Below are 23,559 nucleotides of genomic sequence, written 5' to 3' on the forward strand. Positions count from 1 at the left end.
AAGCTCTTAATAGAAGGATTAAGTGAAAGCAGCGTACGCTGGGCGTACAGAATGGTATGTTGAGCTTACTAGGCCAACATCGAGTTTTTGGTCAAGGAGTGAGTACGCCCAACATATAGGCCGAGTACACCCAGCGTACTCAGTTGTGTTGACCAAGTTTGACTTTTTGACTTTTTGACTTCGACTAAGTTTGACCTAATGGAATTTTGGGTATTTTGTGTGGTATTTGAGATTGGTCATTATCTGATGAATAGTTGACCGGTTGAGCTGACATTCAGAGTTGTGTCCTGTTCAGCGATCTTCTTAAGACTAAGAGGTGAGTTTTCCTCACTGTAGTTATGGGTCGAAGGCATCAATGCTGACCCACTAAGTTATGTATCCTGGTTTAGAGGATGTTGCTATGTTGTATTGATATGTTAGAACTGAGTCCTGGTATATAGAATGTTGTTATGCGGTAGTGATATGTAGATCTGCATGTGAGTCTGTTGACTAGCTATATGATTATATGTTTGTTGAATATATGTTATATGTTATATGTCAACATAGTATGGTTGGGTTGAGACTGTACTTCTTTGTGCGGTCAGTTAACAAACCCGGGGCAATCCAATCGGGAGGTTGTGGGCCAAGGCAATCCAACCGGGAGGCTTGTGGGCCAATGTAATCCAACTGGGAGCTTGTGGACCCAGTACGCTATATGTGTTGGATTAATGTCTAAGTCCATAACTATATTTGGTATGTACTTGACCCGACCCGGCATGGTCCATTTGGGTTGCACTTCACCGACACAATTTATATGGATAGTCTTTTGAGAATAGTATATTTATGATTTATATTAATATATTATAAGTTCTAATATATTAGTATGGAATCATATTATTTAATTAGTATTGATCAAGAATTAATTTAGAATTAATTAAGTGATCAAAAAGAACTAATTAAATATGGACTCTTATATATATGGAATGGGCCAAGTTTGTTTAGGTTGGGCTAAGCTTTCATGGATGGTCCATGGAGCTTTTAACCCATGGATCCTATGTAAATGAAAGGTCATGAGTATTAGGGTTTACATGGATGTAACCCTAATCCTCCATAATATATAAAGGGGTCCTTGGCTCACAAAATGGGAACAAGTGTGTGAAAATAAGAGTGGGCCGATTTTAGTGTGCATACATATTCTCTCAAGTTCTTCCAAGGTGTTTTGGTGATTTGTGATTCCATTTGAGGCTTCCACACTATTGGGGCTAAGCTCTTAAAGCTTGAAGACATCAAGCTACATCAAAAGGTATGTCATCTAACTAGAACTTTGTAGTATACGTGCTTCATAATATGCTAGTTAGGATGAAACCTTGGAATAGTTAATATTTGCATGTATAATAGAGAAAACATAGATCCAAGGTTTATAGGGTTGCATGTACACCATAGGAGTGGTAGTATACTAAAACCCAACAATGGTATCAGAGACATGGGTTGTTTTCTGTTATATTGATGCAAATGTTTTATTTTCAAGTTGAGAAAAAAAAGGAGAAAAAAACATGACGTTTGTCAAATTTTAAGATAATTACTTGTTTTTGTGAAAAACTAATTATTTGTAAAATTTGAATCATTTGCTATATGAGTTGAATTAGGTCAAATTTAGTAAAAGATAAAATGTTATGATTATTTTATTAGTTTTAAAAGTTTGATCTAAAGAGTTTTTTGAAACCTCCATAAATTATGGATATGAAAAGGTTTTTAAAAAAAATTGATTCAAAGTTTTTTATGGAGTTACAAAACTTGGTCTTCATGTTTTAAAGAATTCCATAACTTGTTCTTAAGTTATGTAACATGAAAAGTTTCATCATAAAACAAGTATTTAACTCCATAAGTTATGAAATCCAAAATTTTTCAAGAGTTACAAAACATGCCCTCAAGTTTTGGAATTTGGAAAAAGTTTTTTTTATGATAAAAAAAAAGAATTGAATTCTAAAACTCTTGGGTTCATAACTTAAACAATTAATTAAATGGTTTTAAGTTTGAATTTAACAATTGGAATTATGATGTTTTTATTGAATAATTCAATTAACTCTTATGGACTTTATTAATAGATAATTAAAGTGTTTAATTAAAAGAGAATTAATAATTCCATAATGACATGGTTTAAATTTAATTAAATTAAGAGTATAGTTTAATTAATAGATTAAACCACCAAGTATTTTAAATGTCTAAAATACACCCTTATACTGTTATAATATTAAAAGTTTAATATATTATATGTATAAGAGCAAGTCGTCTTACCATTAATAGACCTCATTCACGAAGCCGGTCTATAAGGGGGGTATAAGGTTACTGCCTATAAAATGGCAGTTTAATGGGTGTCCACTCGCACCCACCGCTTCCTTGACTGGTGGAGGGTCGTTAGCCGAACAGGTAGGACAAGGACTATAATTCTCCCTTCATTATAAGTATAATGATAAATACTAAGTAAGTAAACACTTATAAATTCCCAATCTTAGTTACTTAGGAAAATGTGAATAAGGTGCTAATCCATGAAATTATACTTTGCACTTTGTTTAAGCTGTTAGTGGAGCGTGTGTGGTTAACCGGCACACTAACCTGGACTTAACAAGGTAGGCAAAGGGTAACTTAATGTTTATCATAGTATCGTTGGAGCGTGTGTGGTTAACCGGCACATCGATTGAGGGGTAAATATTAAGGGTACCAAGTATATTTGCATGGTTACTTCACACCTTGTTTTGTGATCCTCGGCATCCCAGTCACAAAACCTGAAGGGCACACTCGAGATTGAAACATGCCATTGAAAAGTTCAATGAATCTCAAAAGAATCTAGGAGTTTCAAAACCAATTAAAACCTAATAATACATTTCGTTTATCTTGGTGGAAATTGGTGAATCGTCATTCACCTACCTTCAAATATTTTATAGCTTGGATTACGGCATCCCTCTTCCAAGTTATAAAATAGTTTGTTGGGTCCTAGCCTTAATATATCATATTGGGTGTTATATTAAGGACTTAAATCAACTTTACGTGAATTTCTCCCATTGTTGATGTTTGGTTTAGACAACAATGATCTTCCCAAACCAAGCTTTCCTAATGAATATGACTTCCCGAGTTTGGCTCATGGAAGTCATACTTCTCTTCCTCCACCTCCTCCAATTATTCTCCCTAACCCACAAGTTCAAGGTCACTCAAGCCCTAATGGCAAGCAAGGTCTGTGTGTGATCACATCTTAGAGATGAAGTCACATATTGACAAGCCGGGAGAGTTGGGTGTCAAAGTCTTGAGAAAGTTGGATGTTCAATCACTTTCTAAGTCACATAGTGAGTTCCTTTGGGACTACTATGAAACAGACTATGACATGAACCTTAATGATCATATCTATTTGCTTGGTGCTGCTGAATCAGCAATGATTTGGAACGATAGTAAAGCAAATTTGATTAGAAGATCAACTTCCAAAAAACTTTATGGACAGTGACAATGGTGACACTGGAAATCCAGAAAAAGCATTCTCTTCCCAATGGAAAGGGATTGGCCATAGTCAACCCGGTTGACCAAATGGTAAAGAGAAAGGCTAAGTCTGAGATAGTCCCATTACCAAAGGGTCCATATTTTTATATTTCCAAAGGAAGGGGCGTTGATTGCAAAGCTGCCAAATTTACCTAAGGATGTTAAAGTCAATAAGTTTGACTCTACATCAGGTAGAGCCCATTATCTAACTCTGTTAAGTTCTATTCTGAGATCCTCATTACATGATGTGACTGGGTCACATGTTGATGTTTTAAGAATCAAAGAATAGAGAGAAATCTTAAAGGAAGTATATGCTGATTCTGATCGCGAAGGTGGATTTCGATCGCATCAGAATTTTGAGCAGTTGCTTAAGAAGTTATGATATATTGCTAAGGAATAGATAACAACAATTTTCCATGTGGATTGTAAGGATAAGTTTTTCCGCAAAGTTTTAAAATAAAAGAAAATTGTTTAATTTTATTTATTTGAAGTATCCTTACAATGGAATTTGTGGAAAATTGTTGCTTATATGATTCCACTGACAACAATATTGGAAAATGGATTTGATTCTTTCATTTGTGGTAGTGTCTAAATTTACCAAATCAGGAAAGTTCCTCATCGCCCAAGTTTCAATTGGACCGAAAATTGGAATCATGCAAGTTGAATAGTATGATGAATGAGAATTTTCAAGCATTGGAAAATCAAGACTAATTACTTGTTCACATGGATGTGTGAGTCAAGTGAAGGACTAAAGGGATCAAGTACACATTCTTGTGCACTGGTCATGTCCACTACAAAGCTCGTTAAGACTATTTGATTTACTAAAGTTTAGTAAATATGGTTATACTTACAAATTTAAGTATAATTCTGAAACATTGGAAAAGTCTAAATGTATGGCAGAACGAATGGGAAGAATCAAATTAGGCAGAAAGATAAAAGTTTCTCAAATCTGAAAAGATGGGAGAGTACTTTAGTATCATGTTTGTGATCATCTTAATGATTTAGAAATCATATCACAATTAGTCCTCTAAAGGTCATCTTAGTGCATTCTTATGACTAAGAAGAGGAGTCATGAATTGTTGAAATGGTTAGATCAGGAAGATGAGTCATACTTCGCTCCAAAACAATTCTTAGAGTCATACTCCAAGATTGTAACTTGAGTGACATATCTTAAAGAAAGGTTTAAAACACTTGTCAAATGTAAGAGTAAAAGTGTCCTACTCTTGTACATTTGAAATTGGTAAGTTGTGATGTTTTGGATAAAACAAAGACTAACTAAGGCCAATTGTGTGAAGTGTTTGTCTTGATAAAGAATCCGCACTATCTATTGAATATTTGGCAAGATAATCTTATATGTCAAGAGGAGAGTGGGAGTCTTAAAGATCCTAAAAAGAATTTCAAGAACTAATCAAGAATAAAACCTGAGGTTCTTCACTAGCACACGACTTGAGGTTTATAACCTATCGTGTTGACATATTCTGTGCCCATTCCAGTTAAAGTTGGCTTTGCATAGGAGTTCTGAAAGTGCTCAATTGGTTGCATAACAACTTGGAAGCAATGGCAGGCCCTGTACTGCCAGGTGGCAAGAAGTTAAGATTGCATAAGTTCAGTCCATATGAGTTTGGATTTGTCATTATCCTTGTCTCGTGACTATGGTTTTGACGATTCACATGGATAAGAACACATACACCATAAAATCTAAGGGTCATAAGGTTTCTCTCCGATTCATGAAAATGATGGTGAGGAAACACTTCCACCAAGTAGATTTGAAGCAGATGGAAAAAGGTCTAAACAATTGAGACTATGATTACGGCATCCCTTTTCATAGTTCTGAAATTGTTTAGACACATATGCATGCTATCTAAGGAAAGGTGTATGATTTTGATAAAGTTTTATCAAAGCATCTCGTATCAGAAATCTGAACTTTGGTAAGAAAGTCAATAAAGTATTGATTTCTAGAAGTCCAGCTGATTTCTGAGTACATGTCAAAGCTAGTGGGAGCATAAGTGTTATGTTAATAATCATCATGTTAGTGGGAGCATGATAATTATTGTTAGTGTTGCAAGTTAGCAATGTTAATTATAGAAAACAAAAGTTTCAATTCGTGAGGCTGCAGGGATTGAAAAAGTTGTTTTGCTATAATTAAGGGAGAGGATATACTTCATTTCAGTTCTAAAGGCTTAGATTGAGACCTTAATCATCCTTAGTCAAGAATATATATATATATATATATATATATATATATATATATGAATTTCATGTTGGATTGGTTCAACTTAAGGAAATTCTATATATTGCGTTCTCAAAAGTCGATTATGATTACGGCATCCCTCTTCATAGTCAAATTTTGAAAACATGGCAAATAAAAATATTGTAGAAAAAGACTGGTCTAGAATCATGTCTTTATGTGAGACATCATGAATCGTGTACCATTTGCTTTGGGTACAGGATCGATTGCATGTGCTATAATATTTTTCATTTCTAAATTTTTCCAAATGCCCAGAGGCATTAAGAAGGGAAAAGGTCTAGAATTGGATATGACTAAAATGATTAAGCAATTTCGAGGACAATTTGAGGTTTACCAAAGATTGGTTGCTCAGGGACAATTTTAAGTATAGTGCTAATTTTGGAAGGACCATATTGACATATTCTGAAAAGAGGCATCTCTTATTCAGAAGTGATAGTCAAAATGAGAATATGGAGTTGTCTCCATAGGTGGAAGTTATCTGTGTAAGATTAGAAAACTTAATGCAAGAAGCATGTCCAAAGCAATGTACTTTGAATATGAGACTTAGTTTCCATGGAGTTGATCTCCATTGGAATACCTTATAATGACTGTTGACAAGTCTTTGTGACTTTGTACATATTCATTACAGGAGGGTCAGTGCATATAAGTTTAAAATCTAAACAGATTTCGATAAATGATAGGAATTTGAAATTCTCACATTTTTTCGATAAGGATTTGGGAGTGTGAAATTAGAATCATTGAAATTATGTTCAATTGGTTTATTTCACAAAGTAAGGATCATAGACAAACATAGAGTGCATACTTGGTGTATGGCAAAGCTATTGTTTGAGAAAAACATAGTGTTAATGCTTGGAGCATGGGACAACTAGTGTTTTTAATTCAAGTATAAAGTTGATAAAACCGAAACAATGAATAATGAGTAATCAGTATGGTGATAAATAAAAGTGTTTATTTATATTCATAGGGTTTGATGCCATATTTGATTCATTTATTCTTGTGTTTCACTTTGCATGTTTTGACTTCCAGAATAACTAAGTCGCTCTTCCTGAATGATTAAGTTATTCAAACCATCCACAGTAGGTCATATGTTGGAAGTAGATATGAATCAAGACTGTCATGGGTTGGTTTGTAGAGGTCCAACTTGGTGGACAAAGTGGTGCTACAACACTCATGAGTGCTCATAAGTTCTGAGTATTGGATTCAACCCGCGCTCATTTAAGTCACTTCATGGATTTTATCACGAGTGATCATGAGACGATAATATCTTATATTCTTAAAACCTAGAGATATGAGTTGTTACTATGAGTTGGTTATACATTGATTGCACGAAAACGCATTGGTAACTCGATGTTATAAAACGTGCCTTTGTGTATGATTCAACAAGTAGTAGAACAAGCCATATGAGTCGAAGTTTATCCATTCCTTTTACCTTCGGGATAAAAGCGATATCTGTGGGCCCCTCGATGATTTAGCGATGACACATGTGAGTGCTTGGCCAAGCCTGGACTGATTTGATTTGTTCAATCAGTCAGTCATCATAAATCGAATATCGGGAAACAACAAATGGACAGAGAGAATGATTATAATCCATGTCTCAGTCCATATGATATCTAGAATAGAGGAATATATGATCCCTTATCTAATGGACAAGTCATTGACAAGGTCAGAGTTCGACAGCGACTTTAAGAGCTACGAATGCCAGTTAGGTTTTGAAGTCATACTCAATAATAGTTTTAGACTTATCCAAGTGGGAGACTGTTGGATTAATGTCTAAGTCCATAACTATATTTGGTATGTACTTGACCCGACCCGACATGGTCCATTTGGGTTGCACTTCACCGACACAATTTATATGGATAGTCTTTTGAGAATAGTATATTTATGATTTATATTAATATATTATAAGTTCTAATATATTAATATGGAATCATATTATTTAATTAGTATTGATCAAGAATTAATTTAGAATTAATTAAGTGATCAAAAAGAACTAATTAAATATGGACTCTTATATATATGGAATGGGCCAAGTTCATTTTGGTTGGGCTAAGCTTTCATGGATGGTCCATGGAGCTTTTAACCCATGGATCCTATGTAAATGAAAGGTCATGGGTATTAGGGTTTACATGGATGTAACCCTAATCCACCATAATATATAAAGGGGTCCTTGGCTCACAAAATGGGAACAAGTGTGTGAAAATAAGAGTGGGCCGATTTTAGTGTGCATACATATTCTCTCAAGTTCTTCCAAGGTGTTTTGGTGATTTGTGATTCCATTTGAGGCTTCCACACTATTGGGGCTAAGCTCTTAAAGCTTGAAGACATCAAGCTACATCAAAAGGTATGTCATCTAACTAGAACTTTGTAGTATAGGTGATTCATAATATGCTAGTTAGGATGAAACCTTGGAATAGTTAATATTTGCATGTATAATAGGGAAAACATAGATACAAGGTTTATAGGGTTGCATGTACACCATAGGAGTGGTAGTATACTAAAATCCAACAATATGCAGGGCAATCCAACCGGGAGGTTGTGGGCCAGGGTAAGCCAACCGGGAAGTTGTGGTCCTAGCATGCATTATGTGTATCTTTTTGATTGTGCTATGTCGTACTTTGGAGGAACTCACTAAGCTTTGACTTAAAATTTTATTTTATTGTTTCAAGTACTTCAGATGACCTTGGCAAGGCGAAGTAGTGATCGTACACGTCCTTCGAATATTTGTTTTGGGAGATTTTATGATGTTGTGATCTTGGGGAATATTTGTATTTGACACTTTACTTGATATGACTTTGGGTTTGAAAACAATGGTTTCTTTTAATTTAAAAATGAAAATTTTTATTCTGTTTTTGGGATGTTACACACGACGTGACAATGCTTCTGTAACGATGTGAGAATCAATTTTCCAGATTTTAAGTAATTATCTTCCTAATCTGATTTATGGTGTTGTTTTGGTAATTATCTGGTATTAATTTGCTTGATTCTGAATTTTGAATGAATTATGTCATAACTAATGAATCCCTAAATAACAAGAGATATCCTTATGAATTTAAATTGATTAATTAATTATATGATAATTTAGATAATTAATATTTAAATCTCGTATTTTGAAAAAATTAAAATACACCTTATACTATATATAATTTAACCTTTAATACTCCCTCCGTCCCAACATTATTGTCCGTGTTTGACTTTTGACGTCTCTCCATGTCAACTTTGACCATAAGTAACTTTATTTGTGTTATATTCCCTCCGTTCTAAATTGATAGTCCACTTTTGACTTTTGAAGTCTTTTTTCTTCGACTTTGACCTTAAATATTTTTATTTGTGTTATAAATTACTTGATAAAACTTATAGCAATGAAAAAACATTTAAAATACGATCAATTTATATATTTTGCATCAAGTATTATCTATCAAAAACAAAAATATTTAAGGTGAAATTTGAAGAAAAAAGACTTCAAAAGTCAAAAGTGGACTATCAATTTGGGACGGAGGTAGTATAATTTTTTATGAAACTTATAACAATAAAAATACATTTAACAAACAATCTATTCATATATCTTGCATAAAAAATTATATAACGAAAAGCAAATTATTTAAGGTTAAAGTTGAAAAAAAGAAATTTAAAAAGTCAACCGTGGACAATAATTTTGGGACGGGGGGAGTATTTTATATGTATAAGAGAAGTCAGTTAATCGTTAGTAAACCTCATTCACAAAGCCATGCTATAAGGAAGGTATAAGGAAACGAACTATAAAACGACCGTTGAATGGGTGTCTATTCTCACCCATCGCTCTCTTGCGTGGTGGAGGGTCATTAGCCGAATGGGTTTATAGCACATAACCTCTTAAAAGTATGATGCTATTAAACTACTAGAACATTTTATACAAATCCCAACTCTAGTTACTTTAGCATAAAATGTGAGATGTATGCTAATCCATGAAAACACACATCACTCTTTATATGACGTTAGTGGATCATCTGTGGTTAAACGACATACTAATTTGGAACTATAAAGATGAGTGATGGAAAAATCAAAAATTATCATTGTTATTGGAGTGTGTATGGTTTACCAGAACATTAATTCAAGATAATAAATGACATCGATGTTGTCAAGCGGGTTTGCATGGTTATTCACATCTTATTTGTGATCCTCGATATCCCAGTCACAAATTGAAGAGCATAATATGAGATTAAAAATGTCATTGATAAGATTCAATGAATCTCAAATGATCTAGGAATTTCATGTAACTTTCTATTACCTACCTTAATAAAATATTAATGATTTTATATCACTAACTAAAACTATGTCTCTCTCTCTCTCTCTCTCTCTCTATATATATATATATATATATATATATATATATATATATATATATATATATATATATATATATATATATATATATATATGTCTGGAAACGGTGATCTCGCTACTACTCAATCTGCCCCATCATACCCAAACTTCTCTCTTCTCTAAATTTTGTCAAAAGAGAAGCTCACCGGTCCCAACTACATGGGCTGGATAAGAAACTTGAAGATGACTCTTCAATACGAGGGAAAAGAATACGTCCTCGAAAAGCCTCTTGTTGAAATCGGTCATTCCAGCGCTACTCCTGAGGAAATTGCTTCCTACAACAAACATTCTGATCAAGCCATGAAGGTTGCTTGCATCATGGTGGCCACTATGGCACCTGATCTGGCCAAGTTTATGAGGACTACTGGCCATATGAGATGATCCTTGACCTTCCTAGAAAATTCAACAAGAAGACGAGATAAGAGCGCTACGAAGTGGTCAAGTCTCTTATGGTCCATATGTAACACCCATAAAATTCATGAAAAAATAAAAAATTTTAAACCAACAAGAAGCCATATTTATTTACAACATAGTTTTCAAAATATGTTTAATATCAGAGATTTCTCAAAATTATAAAACAAAACACGAGGAGGTGCACGATCAATCCTTCACTTTCTCGCGATCATCTAAGGTACCTGAAACATAACCCAAAACTGTAAGCTCAAAGCATAGTGAGTTTCCCCCAAAATACCACCACACAAAACAAAGCATAAACACAAACACTCATGCATGGCCCAATCAACCTCGGGCTGGAATACCAGGCATGTCCATGATGGGTCCAGTTATTCTCGGGATGGAATACCTCATATCATAAGCATATTGGCCCAATCAGCCTCGGGCTGGAATACCAACATGTCGAGTCCAATCAACCATTGGGTTGGAATACCTAGGGTTTGTTGGCCTACCGCCTCAACCCTACTGCTCCTTCCGAGCATTCGTCCCAACGTCTTACAGCCGGACCGCACCGGGTATCTTGGCCTACCACACAAAGCATGACTGCCTCAACCCAACCAAACACAATATGTCGAAATATAAACAATCATGATCAAGTAGGCACATAATACAGAAAAACATAAATCATATAGCTCACTACTGCTTACTAGTCTTCTCGCAACATACAGTCCTACTACCAGCCAACCTCCATAGAATGCGTAACCATAAGTAACTAGAGGTGAGATAGCCACCTGAACATATGATCCTACTCTAAAGCCACAACCAAACAAGGAACATGCAAGAGGGCCTAGAGTAAGAGATCTCAGGCTATCCTACATGACCGCAGATTGTCCCTAATGGCACTCTATAGATGATAACCAGCAAGCACAGATAACATATAGTTTTACAGGTTGTTACCACAAAGCAATATACTCAATACCAGGAGACAGATCTAACAGATCACTACAACATAGCAACATTCTCAATACCAGAACGCAGATCTAATAGATCACTACAACATAGCAGCATACTCAATACCAGAACACAGGTGTAGCAGATCACTACAACATAGCAACATACTCAACACCAGAACACATGTCTAACACATCACTACAACATACTAAATATCAACAATCCAAGGAATCCATATCTGTATATACTCAGAGGTGAAATAGTCACTCGGACAAGTGATCCTACTCTAGAACCACAACCAAACAAGGAACAGGTAAGAGAGCCTAGATCAAGAGTCCTCAGTCTATCCTACATGACTATATACAATCCGTAGGGCATCCCTCTACTAACAGATAACAAAAACTATTGGGTTGGCATTGGTGCCTTCGACCCACGGGTATAGTAAGGCGAAAATCACCTCGATATACACGTAGATGATCACTGTAGCAACGAAGAACTCTACCGGATTCGACTCACTTCCAATCACCTACAGGAAGATGTTTGAGTCTATACCCGATCACAGGTCATAGCCACTTGCAACAGAGATCAACTCACATGAAATGACGATTAGGGTTTCACATAAAGTGACGATTAGGGTTATGTAAGAACACTTAACCCATTTAGGACTTAGTCACTTAATGGTATAACTCATTAAGGTTTGATTTAGTCATTCTCGGGTGAAATAATAATCTTAGCAACAGCCCAAATACGTGCCCGATGATTGTCAAAATCGAGCTTCCCGATTCTAGGGTTTTTAAAATAAAATGATAATTAGGGTTAGTGTTCCACACTTAACCCCTTAAGGACTTAATCCATTGTTCCCAATATTGCATTAATTTAATTGTAGAGAATTATTAAGTATTATTTTAAGTTTAATTAATAGTTTTAATGTGGTTCCTGACCAACTCAGAAATTAGGGTTTTCTAAACCCTAATTATGTTTTCCAACCCCAAACTCGTGCCACTTGGACAAAAATTAGATGTTTAGGTAATTAAATATTTATTAAGTCGGGCACCACCAACTGCCACCTCGGTCGGTGGTAGTCGGCGGCGGTCCGTGGCGGCTGGAGGCGGCAGCCACCACTTCACGGTGGTGGTGGTGGGTTTTCCTTGATTTTTCCCCGCCAAGAAATGCTTATGCAACATCACACCATCAAAAAACACACATTCACACCATAATACACACACAGCCACCTCTCACGGTGGCTGGTGGCGGCAAGAAGATAGTAGCAAGGCGGCAGCTACCATGGTTGGCTTCCATGGTGGTTCTTCTTGCCGGTTCATTTAGCCAAACAACATCTACATGATGCCATACATTGATTCATGCACACACACACACACACAAGTGAAAACACACATAAAAAAGCCACCCTCACAGTGGCAGGCGGTGTCGGGGATGACAGCCACCACCTCACGGTGGTGGGTTTTCTTTCGATGACTAGCCAACCAAACCCACACACACAAGACATGTACAAACTAGAAACAACAACTCACACATAATAAAGAAAACGCAACCGCAACCACCTTTTCGGCGACAAGCGATGGCCAAAAGCAACAACAGCTTGGCAAATAGGGGAAATGGTGGCGGTAAGCGTGGGCTAAGGCGGAGCAACAGAAGAAATGGGAAGAGAATGCGTTCGACCCAACCGCGAACAACAATAGCATCCACGAACCGCGATCTCCCGATCTCCTCAACTGACTCAATGTCGGGTTTGTGACTCTTCGTCTTCGCCGACAACAGAACAGTGATGATGGATCCTCCGGTGATTCTTTGGTGGATGACAAGGAGGTGGCGGCTGGGGAGGTGGAGTGATAAGGGTGGCGACTGAAAATGATCTATTGGGTTAGGGTTTAGCGATAATATGAGACGAGGGGAAAAGGAGGGGTGACATGCTAAATCCCCGTCTCCATTTCAACTTAAGGCTATTTACTCTTCAGTCCTCCCTCTCCATATTTTTCGAACTAAATCCATAATTTACCAAACAACCCCTGCTTCCCAAAATCCTTTACATTTCAGGTCCTAATGTTACAATATAGACCCCAAATTCTGGAATTTATATCATTTAACTCCTTATCGCTAACACTGATAAATTATTACGAATTTAGTGCTAAAATAAAATAAAATATAAAATACATTTGGGGGTTTTAGGGCTTATTATTTATTTATTTATTTTCATTTATTTTTATTTATTTACTTATTTTATTTTTATTTATTTTATTTTATTCATTTTATTTTATTTAATATTTATTCACCTATTTTAAACGAAATGTTACAATTCTCCCACACTTAAATTAGATTTTTTTCCTCGAAATCAGCTATCGCTTCTACTTCAAGATGCACTTCCCCACAACAATCAAGGTGAATGAAAATCTGCAGAATCAATCGGTCTTCGTGCTTCTCGGCCACACGTAGGCGCTCTAATACCGCACCAAAAAGGCATCACTACAATGAAAACTAACTGATCTCATGTTGAACAGAACCACACTACTTTGCTCCGACAGCCCAAATGAGCTATCTACTATCAACACTGGGGCTCCTCCCGATCAGACGATAACATACAAGGAAACCCTCGACCTAAGCTCCTAACACCTTAGGGTCTAAGCACAAACACTCCGTCCATATGCTATCACAACTAATAATAATACAAATCGGAGGGAAAATCCAACCGCTGACGATGACTTGTCGTGAAACCCGGAGGTTTAGTAGCTGTGCGGAAGTCTGGAACCCAGAGAAATCAGACTGAAAAACCGAATCTTGGCACCAAGTCTTCCTGCTACGAGGTTCCACTCTCCCCCACTTGAAACATGTTAGAATCTGAGAACTTCATAGTCCTTCGATACCCAGAGTAACCCAAACTCTATCACTTGATCCCAATCACTAATATCCTGATACATGGTAGGATATGAATCCGCACACCATTCATACATTCCAAAAACACATATGATCGAGGACAAATATGGTTAATGCCTTCATAAAAAGAATTCAATCAGAATAGAGCTAATAAGATAATTCCATTTAACTGATCATCCAAAATTACAACTGAACCTTAAAACATAAACAAAATTACAGATAAATACCAATACTACCGCAACAGCTAACTAGAAGAACTGCCAACTCAAATCTTGGTCCTCGGGCCCCCGACGGTCCCCTGACGACCATCGAGTAACTGCCAAGCTAAGAGTATAGGATCTAGCACCTTACTGAGAAAAGGACAATGATTTCTAATATGGCCTTCCTGACCGCAATGAAAACAAATTTGCACACTCTGCCCGCAGTCTCTTCCAAAGTGACCCTCCTCGCCATACCGGTGACATCAGATCTGCACCTCCCTCCAACTGATACTGAACTCTGGCCGGCGGACTTGAACCGCTTCGCTGCAGGCTGGGACTGATCCAGATCCTGACACCGCTCCCTCACCGGGGTCTCTATCTCAATCCCTCGTCTCCTCGCAACAGCTTAAAGCTCAGCGAGAGAACCATAGCGTTGGATGGACACGAACTGTTGAATATCCGTCTTGAGCATGCTCAAATACCGAGTCATCTGAGCCTGCTCTAAAGCAACGAATTCATGACTGAAAAAGGCCCTCTCAATGAACATCTATGTGATCTCCGTCACCTACTCGTTCATCTGTCTGAGATCTAGGTACTCCTAGGCCAGTCTCTCCCTCTCTACCCGGGGAACATAGCTTGCACGAAATATCTCCGAGAACTATTCCCAAGTCATCACGACCCTCTGCTCAGGAGTATAAGAACTAGTCACCAATCTCCACCAATCTCTTGCTCCCAATCTGAGAAGGTTTAGGGCGCACTTGACCTTTTGGTCATCTGGACAAGAACACATGAAGAAACAACCCTCCACGTCAGACAACCATCTCATCGCCATAATCGGGTCCGAGACCCCATCAATCTCTGGGGGTTTCGTATGATCAAAGTCCTGATACTGGAAATATCCCTCTCCTCGAACCCCAATGGCAGTAACAACAACCTTAGAAAGTGTAGCATATCGGCCATCAAAGTACTCCATTATAGCAGCCTTGACAGAGTCAACTAGCTCCGGTATCTGCCCCGGACAAAAGAAAAAACTTCCTCACGAATGATCTCCCTGACATGGTCCTCAGCCAAAGCTGGCCCATCCTAGCCATCTGCTCCTGATCCTGATCCGGATCCAGCCTCAAATCGTCTCGTACTCGCCATACTAAAAATAAACTAGGCAGATGTCAGACAATTCGCATATAACCCCAGGGGAACCAATTCCCAACAAAACCCTAGGGTGTGTGACTTTCCTGATACGTGTACGGGTCCTGTGCTTTCAGTAGTACGGGCCCATACTACCTTCCACACCTACCCGTAGTTTTTTCAGAGGATCATCACCACAACCCTAACAATACACTGTACTCTAGCATACTCATGCACTCTATTCTCACTTCCTAGAGGAAAGCCACCCATATCGCGACTGCCTGGCAGACCCCACATGACTCACCCTACCATCAACTTCCACACGACCCTAAATTAGTGCCAGATAACTATCGCATGAACACTATCACATACTACACAACTTAAACAATCTTAGGCTAAAGGAGTCAATTCTACAACGGTTGGACTCAAACAAGAGCTGCGTAGCAGGACCAAATCCCCCACCCTAAGACCATTTAACCCATGCAGTATGTGACTTAGCGCATTCACTTAATAATTAGTTCACACATGAAATATTCATACAAGAATCAATAAGGTATTCTACAAGAGATAAGGCATCAAATACCAGGCAATTCTATCATACGATTCCTGAGGATCCCTATCCTATCACTAGCATGTTGTTCTAACATAACATAATATAATATAAACTAAATGTGTGGTAATTTGGAGTCTACTTACTGCCTCCGGCTAAGCATACACATCTCATCCTCCTTGATTATTTTGAAAACCATTTGAAAATTGTTTTAAAAATCTTTTTCCTTAGTTTGAGACTGGAATCACACGAGTGTTCCTCCAATTCACTCAAACCAAGGCTCTGATACCAACTTGTAACACCCATAAAATTCATGAAAAATTTAAACTTTTTAAACCAACCAGAAGCCATATTTATTTACAACATAGTTTTCAAAATATGTTTTAATATCAGAGTTTTCCCAAAATCATAAAACAACACACGAGGAGGTGCATGATGAAGCCTTCGCCTTCCCGCGATCATCTGAGGTACCGGAAACATAACCCAAAACTGTAAGCTCAAAGCTTAGTGAGTTTCCACCAAAATAACACCACACAAAACAAAGCATAAACACAAACACTCATGCATGGCCCAATCAGCCTCGGGCTGGAATACCAGGCATGTCCACGATGGGTCCAGTTATCCTCGGGATGGAATACCCTCATATCATAAGCATATTGGCCCAATCAGCCTCGAGCTGGAATATCAAGATGTCGAGTCATATCAACGATCGGGTTGGAGTACCCAGGATTTGTTGGCCTACCACCTCAACCCTACCGCTCCTCCCGAGCCTTCGTGCCTACAGCTTACAGCCGGCCCACAACGGGTATCTTGGCCTACCGCACAAAGCAGGACCGGCTCAACCCAACCAAACACAATAGGTCGACATATAAACAATCATGATCAAGTAGACACATAATACATGCAAACATCAATCATACAGCTCACTTCTGCCTACTAGTCTTCTCGCAACATACAATCCTACTACCCGCCAACCTCCATAAAATGTGTAACCATAAGTAATCAGAGGTGAGATAGACACCCGAACTGATGATCCTACTCTAAAGCCACAACCAAACAAGGAATAGGCAAGAGAGCCTAGACCAAAAGTTCTCAGGCTATCCTACATGACCGCATGCAGTCCCTAAGGGCACTCCATAGACGATAACCAGCAAACACATATAACATACAGTTCAACAGGTTGTTACTACAAAGCAATATACTCAATACTAGGAGACATATGTGACAGATCACTACAACATAGCAGAATACTCAATACCAGAATACAGATCTAACAGATCACTACAACATAGCAGCATACTCAATACTAGAACATAGGTCTAGCAGATCACTACAGCATAACAACATACTCAACACCAGAACACAGGTCTAGCAGATCACTATAATATACTAAATATCAAAAATCCAAGGAATGCATGGCCGAATATACTCAGAGGTAAGATAGTCACTCGGACATGTGATCCTACTCTAGAACCACAACCAAACATGGAACAGGTAAGAGAGCTTAGATCAAGAGTCCTCAATATATTCTACATGACTATATACAGTCCCTAGGGTATCCCTCTACTAACAGATAACAAAAACTAGTGGGTCTGCATTAGTGCCTTCGACCCACGGGTACAATGAGGCGAAACTCACTTCGATATACACGTAGATGATCACTGTAGCAATGAAGAACACTACCAGCTTCGACTCATTTCCAATCACCTACAAGAAGATGATTGAGTCAATACCCAATCACAGGTCATGGTCACTTGCAACAATGACCAGGTCACATGAAATGACGATTAGGGTTTCACATAAAATGACAATTAGGTGTAAGTCCCAAATCTGCTTGTGTATTAATCAGATCCAATTGATGGTGCGGAATCCCAATCAATTGGATGATGCTAGATCAAAATAGAGAAGAAGGAGAAGAAGAATAACTTGAATCTATGATGTATTCAAAGATATGAGTGATGCTCCATACACATTAGATTCTCTCACACACACACTATTCTTCTCTCTAGTTTCTCTCTCTACAATAAGCTCCTCTCCTATGACTCTCCTCTAGGACGTACACTCCTCTACCACTCCTCACCCCTTACATCTCTCTATATATATAACAAACATGGGCCGTACACGGGTTCACGGCCGTGAACGGGTTTATAGTCGTAAACCCGTTTACGGCCGTACACACCAACCTGGTCGTGAACACAACCGCAAACACATATTACACTACAGAAAAATACAGTTGTCTAGAAAAGTAAAGTATAAACCATAATTTTAGACCCAACAATCTCCCCCTTGGTTTATACCTTTCTTTTCTAATTGACCCAACAAGCTCCCCCTAAAAAGTAGCTGGCTTTTCTTGTTAATCTTCATTGGGAGCTTGGCTTCAGTATTAATCTTCAAATTCTTCACAACTTCAAGATGAACTTGATGAACCTTCAATGAATGACTTCATCTTGAGAAGTTGGGCTTTCCTTCAAAATTTGACTCTGAACGCACATTGGGTGAGGAGGCTTTTTGAAGAGATTCTTGAAAATTGGTGCTTTCAGCTTGAGAATCTTCAGAGAAAATATCAGAGAGAACTAATCTTTTGGATCACTTCAGCAGGTTCATAGATAGCAGCAGATTGATTGAGGAGGCTTCAATGCAATCCGTCACATAATCTCTAATTGCAGCTTCACCTTGCTTCTGGGGTTGAATGATTGAATGTTTAAAGAATAATCTTCGTTTCTTGCTCCTTCGAATGACAACTCTCTGATGCTCACGGATGAAGCCTTGGCTCAGAAATCACGATACAGTCTCCATGAGTCTCATCTAAATCTGAATTCACTTTTCAAGGCAAAACAAAACTAAAAGAAAACTTAGCACAAAATATTTTTTATTTGAATTTTTCATATTTTCTGGAAAAACAGAAAGAAAAATATTTTTGGATTTTTGATTTTTCTGAACAAGAAATAAAATAGAAACAACACTATTTTTGGATTTTTGATTTTTTTTTTTTAATTTTTTAATTCTCCCCCTAAATTTGTGCATAGAGGAAAACTATGAACAAATTTAACAAAAACAAAAAAATATTTGGGATCAAAGTTGTGAGATAATCTTAACTTTGTTTATCAGAACCTTCACCTGCATGAATAGATCTGGTCAATTGTCGGTATTGTGGTCCACTTAAACACGAGGGATATCGACAAACTTTTCTAAATAAACCATTTAGTTGACGACGACCGCGTGTATTGTTTTTCACTTAAATTAAGCAGTGAGATCTACAGACAACCTCTAAATGGTTTAATTTTAGTTGCACTAGAACGTGTTCCCCACTTCCCGATATACCCTGGTTATCAAGAACTCCCTTAGGACTCCTTACTTTAGTGAGTAGACAATTATTAAGGAGGAAGTCAGATTTAGAAATAGGTGCGTATGTTGTGTCCCAGGTCGGATCTATTTCAATCACGCAGAGGGGACAACATATGTCTAACTAGGATAGAGGGATTGAGAGGTAGAATGTTGCATATGCTGTGTCCCAGGTCGGATCTTCCGATCGTGCAGAGGGGACAACATATGACTAACAGATAGAAAGAATTTCATAGATAAGGAGGTGCGTAGAATTAGAGTTGGATATGTTGCAATCCAGGTCGGATCTCTTCCAATCACGTAGTGGAAGCAACATATGACTAACAGATAGAAAGAAAGAAAATAATTTCCTATAGACCTACTTTATCAGAACCCCCCAGTCGCCCTATCAGAACCAGAATTAAGGACATAAGTCTGTACATCAAGGAAAAGTTAAGCCAAGTTCTAGATGTGTATTAATTTAGTGTATCCCGTGGGTTCCCATGTTTATCTCACTGCTCAATCTACCCGAGCGGCATATGGTCAGTCCAAACAATCCTATCTAAATCCACACTGTCAAATCCTTCGTGCCTACCAGCACATTGAACATAGAGTCTAGACAATTCAGATTCAGTCCCTTACACATGTTTTAGACTGCCCGTTATCACTTTCTCTTGATATCACTTCCCAAACAATACCCACTAAAGAAAAACTATAAGATAGAAAATAATTGTCTTCAAAATGAATCAGTGTAAGATAAACTCAGGACTATCGAGAAGAAAAATCAAACCGTAAGTCACCGATTGAATTTGCATTCAGAAGGTCTGAGAACAGCACACATAATATCAGAACAAATCCGAAAATTCTTCATGTCATTAAGCACTAACCCCATATGTGATCCCTTCCTTTCTTCCTTTCCCGCAAAGGACACATACTCTCAAAAAATGTTCTGAGTGTTGTACAGTTGAGAGATGCCCCCTATCATGTGTCTGGAACAACCACTACCAACAAACCGAAGTCTGATGATATGCCTCCATAGCTGCTCCGACACAGAACGGGATTAGTTGGTCTTTGGAACCCAGTCCATTTTGAAACTGGGTTGACCTTTGTCGTCTTTGCAAGGTACTCTCCCATGACATATCCTGCTTATCACAAACAGAAGATGAAGAATTATTAGAGTCATTAGAAGATTTGGGAGATTGAACCTTCAGTGCCCATCTGTAGTCGGGTTTAACCCATTTCTTGTTGGAGCGAATGGGTGCCTCAGTACTTGCTTTTGAACTGGAAGCCGATCGTTGAGATGACTTTGATCTTACTGATCTTGATTTCACTGGAGCATCTCTTGGATTTGGCTTCTTGGCTGGCATTCCCTTCTTGACCTTGGGATTTGGATTCTTGGCCTTGGAAGTTGAACTCTTGCCCTTCGTGGCATTCCAGTCGCCATTGTCTGAACATGACCTTGAGGGATTTCTTTTGGAAAATCTCCCTCTTGGCGCGTTCTGCCACCCTTGTGCATAGTAGGGAACATATGCGCGATTTGGACAAATTCGGGCAATGTGTCCAGGTGTTCCACAATGAAAACATGTCTTTTTCTTCACTGGGAAGTTGTTTCTTCCTGCCCCTGGTGGCGTATCTTTGCCTCGCTTCTTGTTGTTCCCATATGCACACATACAACAAGCCGTCGGTTTTGCTTGTTTTGGTGGCTTGTATTTATCAACAACAGGTTTGTTAGGAGTAACTGAGTTAGAAGCAACAGATTCAGAGTTCAAGGAGTCATTGTGTAACAACGTGAATTTCCAAAACAATTTTTCATTTTAAAAACAATCTTTCATTCATAAAATATCATAGTAATCCAATGTATCACAGGTTATCACAATAAACAAATCCCAAGATCCTCAAATACATAAATCCTCTCAGTGTGTACGGATCATGTCGGTGCCTTCCCGCGATCCTCGCTAGTACCTGAAACACATAACACAACAACTGTAAGCATAAATGCTTAGTGAGTTCCCCAAAATACCACATGCAACACATACGCCACTCGAGGCTACAATGCGACCCTCCGGTCGATGTGTCTCAGCGGGACCCTCCAGTCCCGTAGCTCGTTGGACGCCTTGGTCCGGTCATAGCTCGTCGGACCCTTCGGTCCAGCCTGTGTCGTTGGACCCTTCGATCCGGTCTATATCGTTGGGCCTTCCAGCCCGGTCTGTTCCACACGTAGCATACCTATAAAACAATGCACATAACTCATATACATACACATAGCATACAAGACCCTCTGGTCTACACATAAATACCACTCTAGGTAATGTATAGTGAGAAGACTCACCTCGAAGATGTCGGATAATCACTCGTGCTCAATCTTCCGACCTAGCTTCCTCCTATAGCATAAAGACGTCTCTAATTAACACCTCCCTGACTTAGATTGACTAATTCCCGAAAGTCAACACAAGTCAAGTCTGGTCAACGTTGGCCAATGGCCACCCCTTTGACCCAACTCGTCGAGTCAGGCACTGACTCGGCGAGTTCAGATGTGAACTCAAGTCCCCTAAATCCCAACTGACTCACCGAGTCACTCCCCAACTCAACGAGTCACCAACTGTGAGTCACAGGACAACCCGGTCCGACTCGTCGAGTCTGCTCATGGACTCGGCGAGTTCATTCCATGCTCGAACTCAAATGGCCTTCTGAGGTCAGATATGTTCCTCTAATCTATAGATCTGACCTTCCTAAGCTCATTAAACACGTAAAGGTTCAAACTTGATACTCACACAACGTCCAAATAACTCTACTTGAAGAATTAGCCCCAAATACAACATCCTAAGTCCATTTCTTCCATAACTCATCATAAAGCAAGATGGATAAGGCTCTCTGGACCACTATGGGTCCAGATTCGAAGCCTAAACATGATAAGGGACCATATTTCCAACAAATCATCCCAATAAAGGGTATAGAAAACCCTAGATCCATGGATTCTTCAACAAAATAGAAAAGGATCGATATGCTACCTCAAGGATGATGTTCTTTGCTTGAGATCCATAGATATGCAACCTCCTTGGCCTGATCTAAGCTGGAACCACCTTCTTCTTGCAAAACCAACCCACAAAGATCAAATAATGGCTTCTTCCCTCTCACAACGCTCAAGCACTCTTAGGGTTTCTCTCAAGGGTCTGGTAGCCGCAAATGGTGGCTATAAGAGTCCTTAAATAGGTCCCAAACCCGAGAAACCGGGCGTTACAATTCTCCCCCACTAGAAACATACTTCGCCCCCAAAGTCTCGTTCTGCAAACAACTCTTGATACTGCTACCGCATCTCTAACTCCGGCTCCCAAGTCAGCTCAGACCCCTTCCGATGTTGCCAGTGGACCTGCACCAGGGACACCTCATTGTTCCTCAGAACCTTGATCCTTCTATCTCGGATCGCGATCGGCCTTTCAACATAGTTCAGGCTCGCATCCACCTGAATGTCCTCTAATGGAACCACTGCTGAGTCATCGGTAATACACTTCCTCAATTGAGACACGTGGAAGGTATCATGAATCTGACTCAGCTCGGCAGGTAGCTCCAAACGATACGCTACCCTGCCCACCCTAGCTGTCACCCTGAATGGACCGATATATCGAGGCCCCAACTTGCCTCTCTTCCTAAATCGAATCACACCTTTCCAAGGTGATACCTTCAGGAGAACGAAATCACCAACCTGAAACTCGAGCTCTGAGCGACGCCTATCCGTGAAGCTCTTCTGGCGACTCTGAGCCGTCAGCAACCTCTGCCTGACCTGCTGAATCTGCTCAGTCGTCTGGAGCACTATCTCCGTACTACCCATCACACGCTGCCCTACCTCTCCCCAACAAATGGGAGTCCGACACCTCCTCCCATACAACAACTAGAAGGGAGGCATACCAATGCTCGAATGGTGGCTGTTGTTATAGAAAAACTCAGCCAATGGTAGGTATGTGTCCCAGCTCCCTCCGAAGTCCAACACACATGCTCGAAGTATGTCCTCGAGCGTCTGAATC

The sequence above is a fragment of the Lactuca virosa genome, chromosome 3, assembly GCF_052849685.1.
Source record: "Lactuca virosa cultivar CGN04683 chromosome 3, Lactuca_virosa_CGN04683_v6, whole genome shotgun sequence".
Classification (NCBI taxonomy): domain Eukaryota; kingdom Viridiplantae; phylum Streptophyta; class Magnoliopsida; order Asterales; family Asteraceae; genus Lactuca; species Lactuca virosa.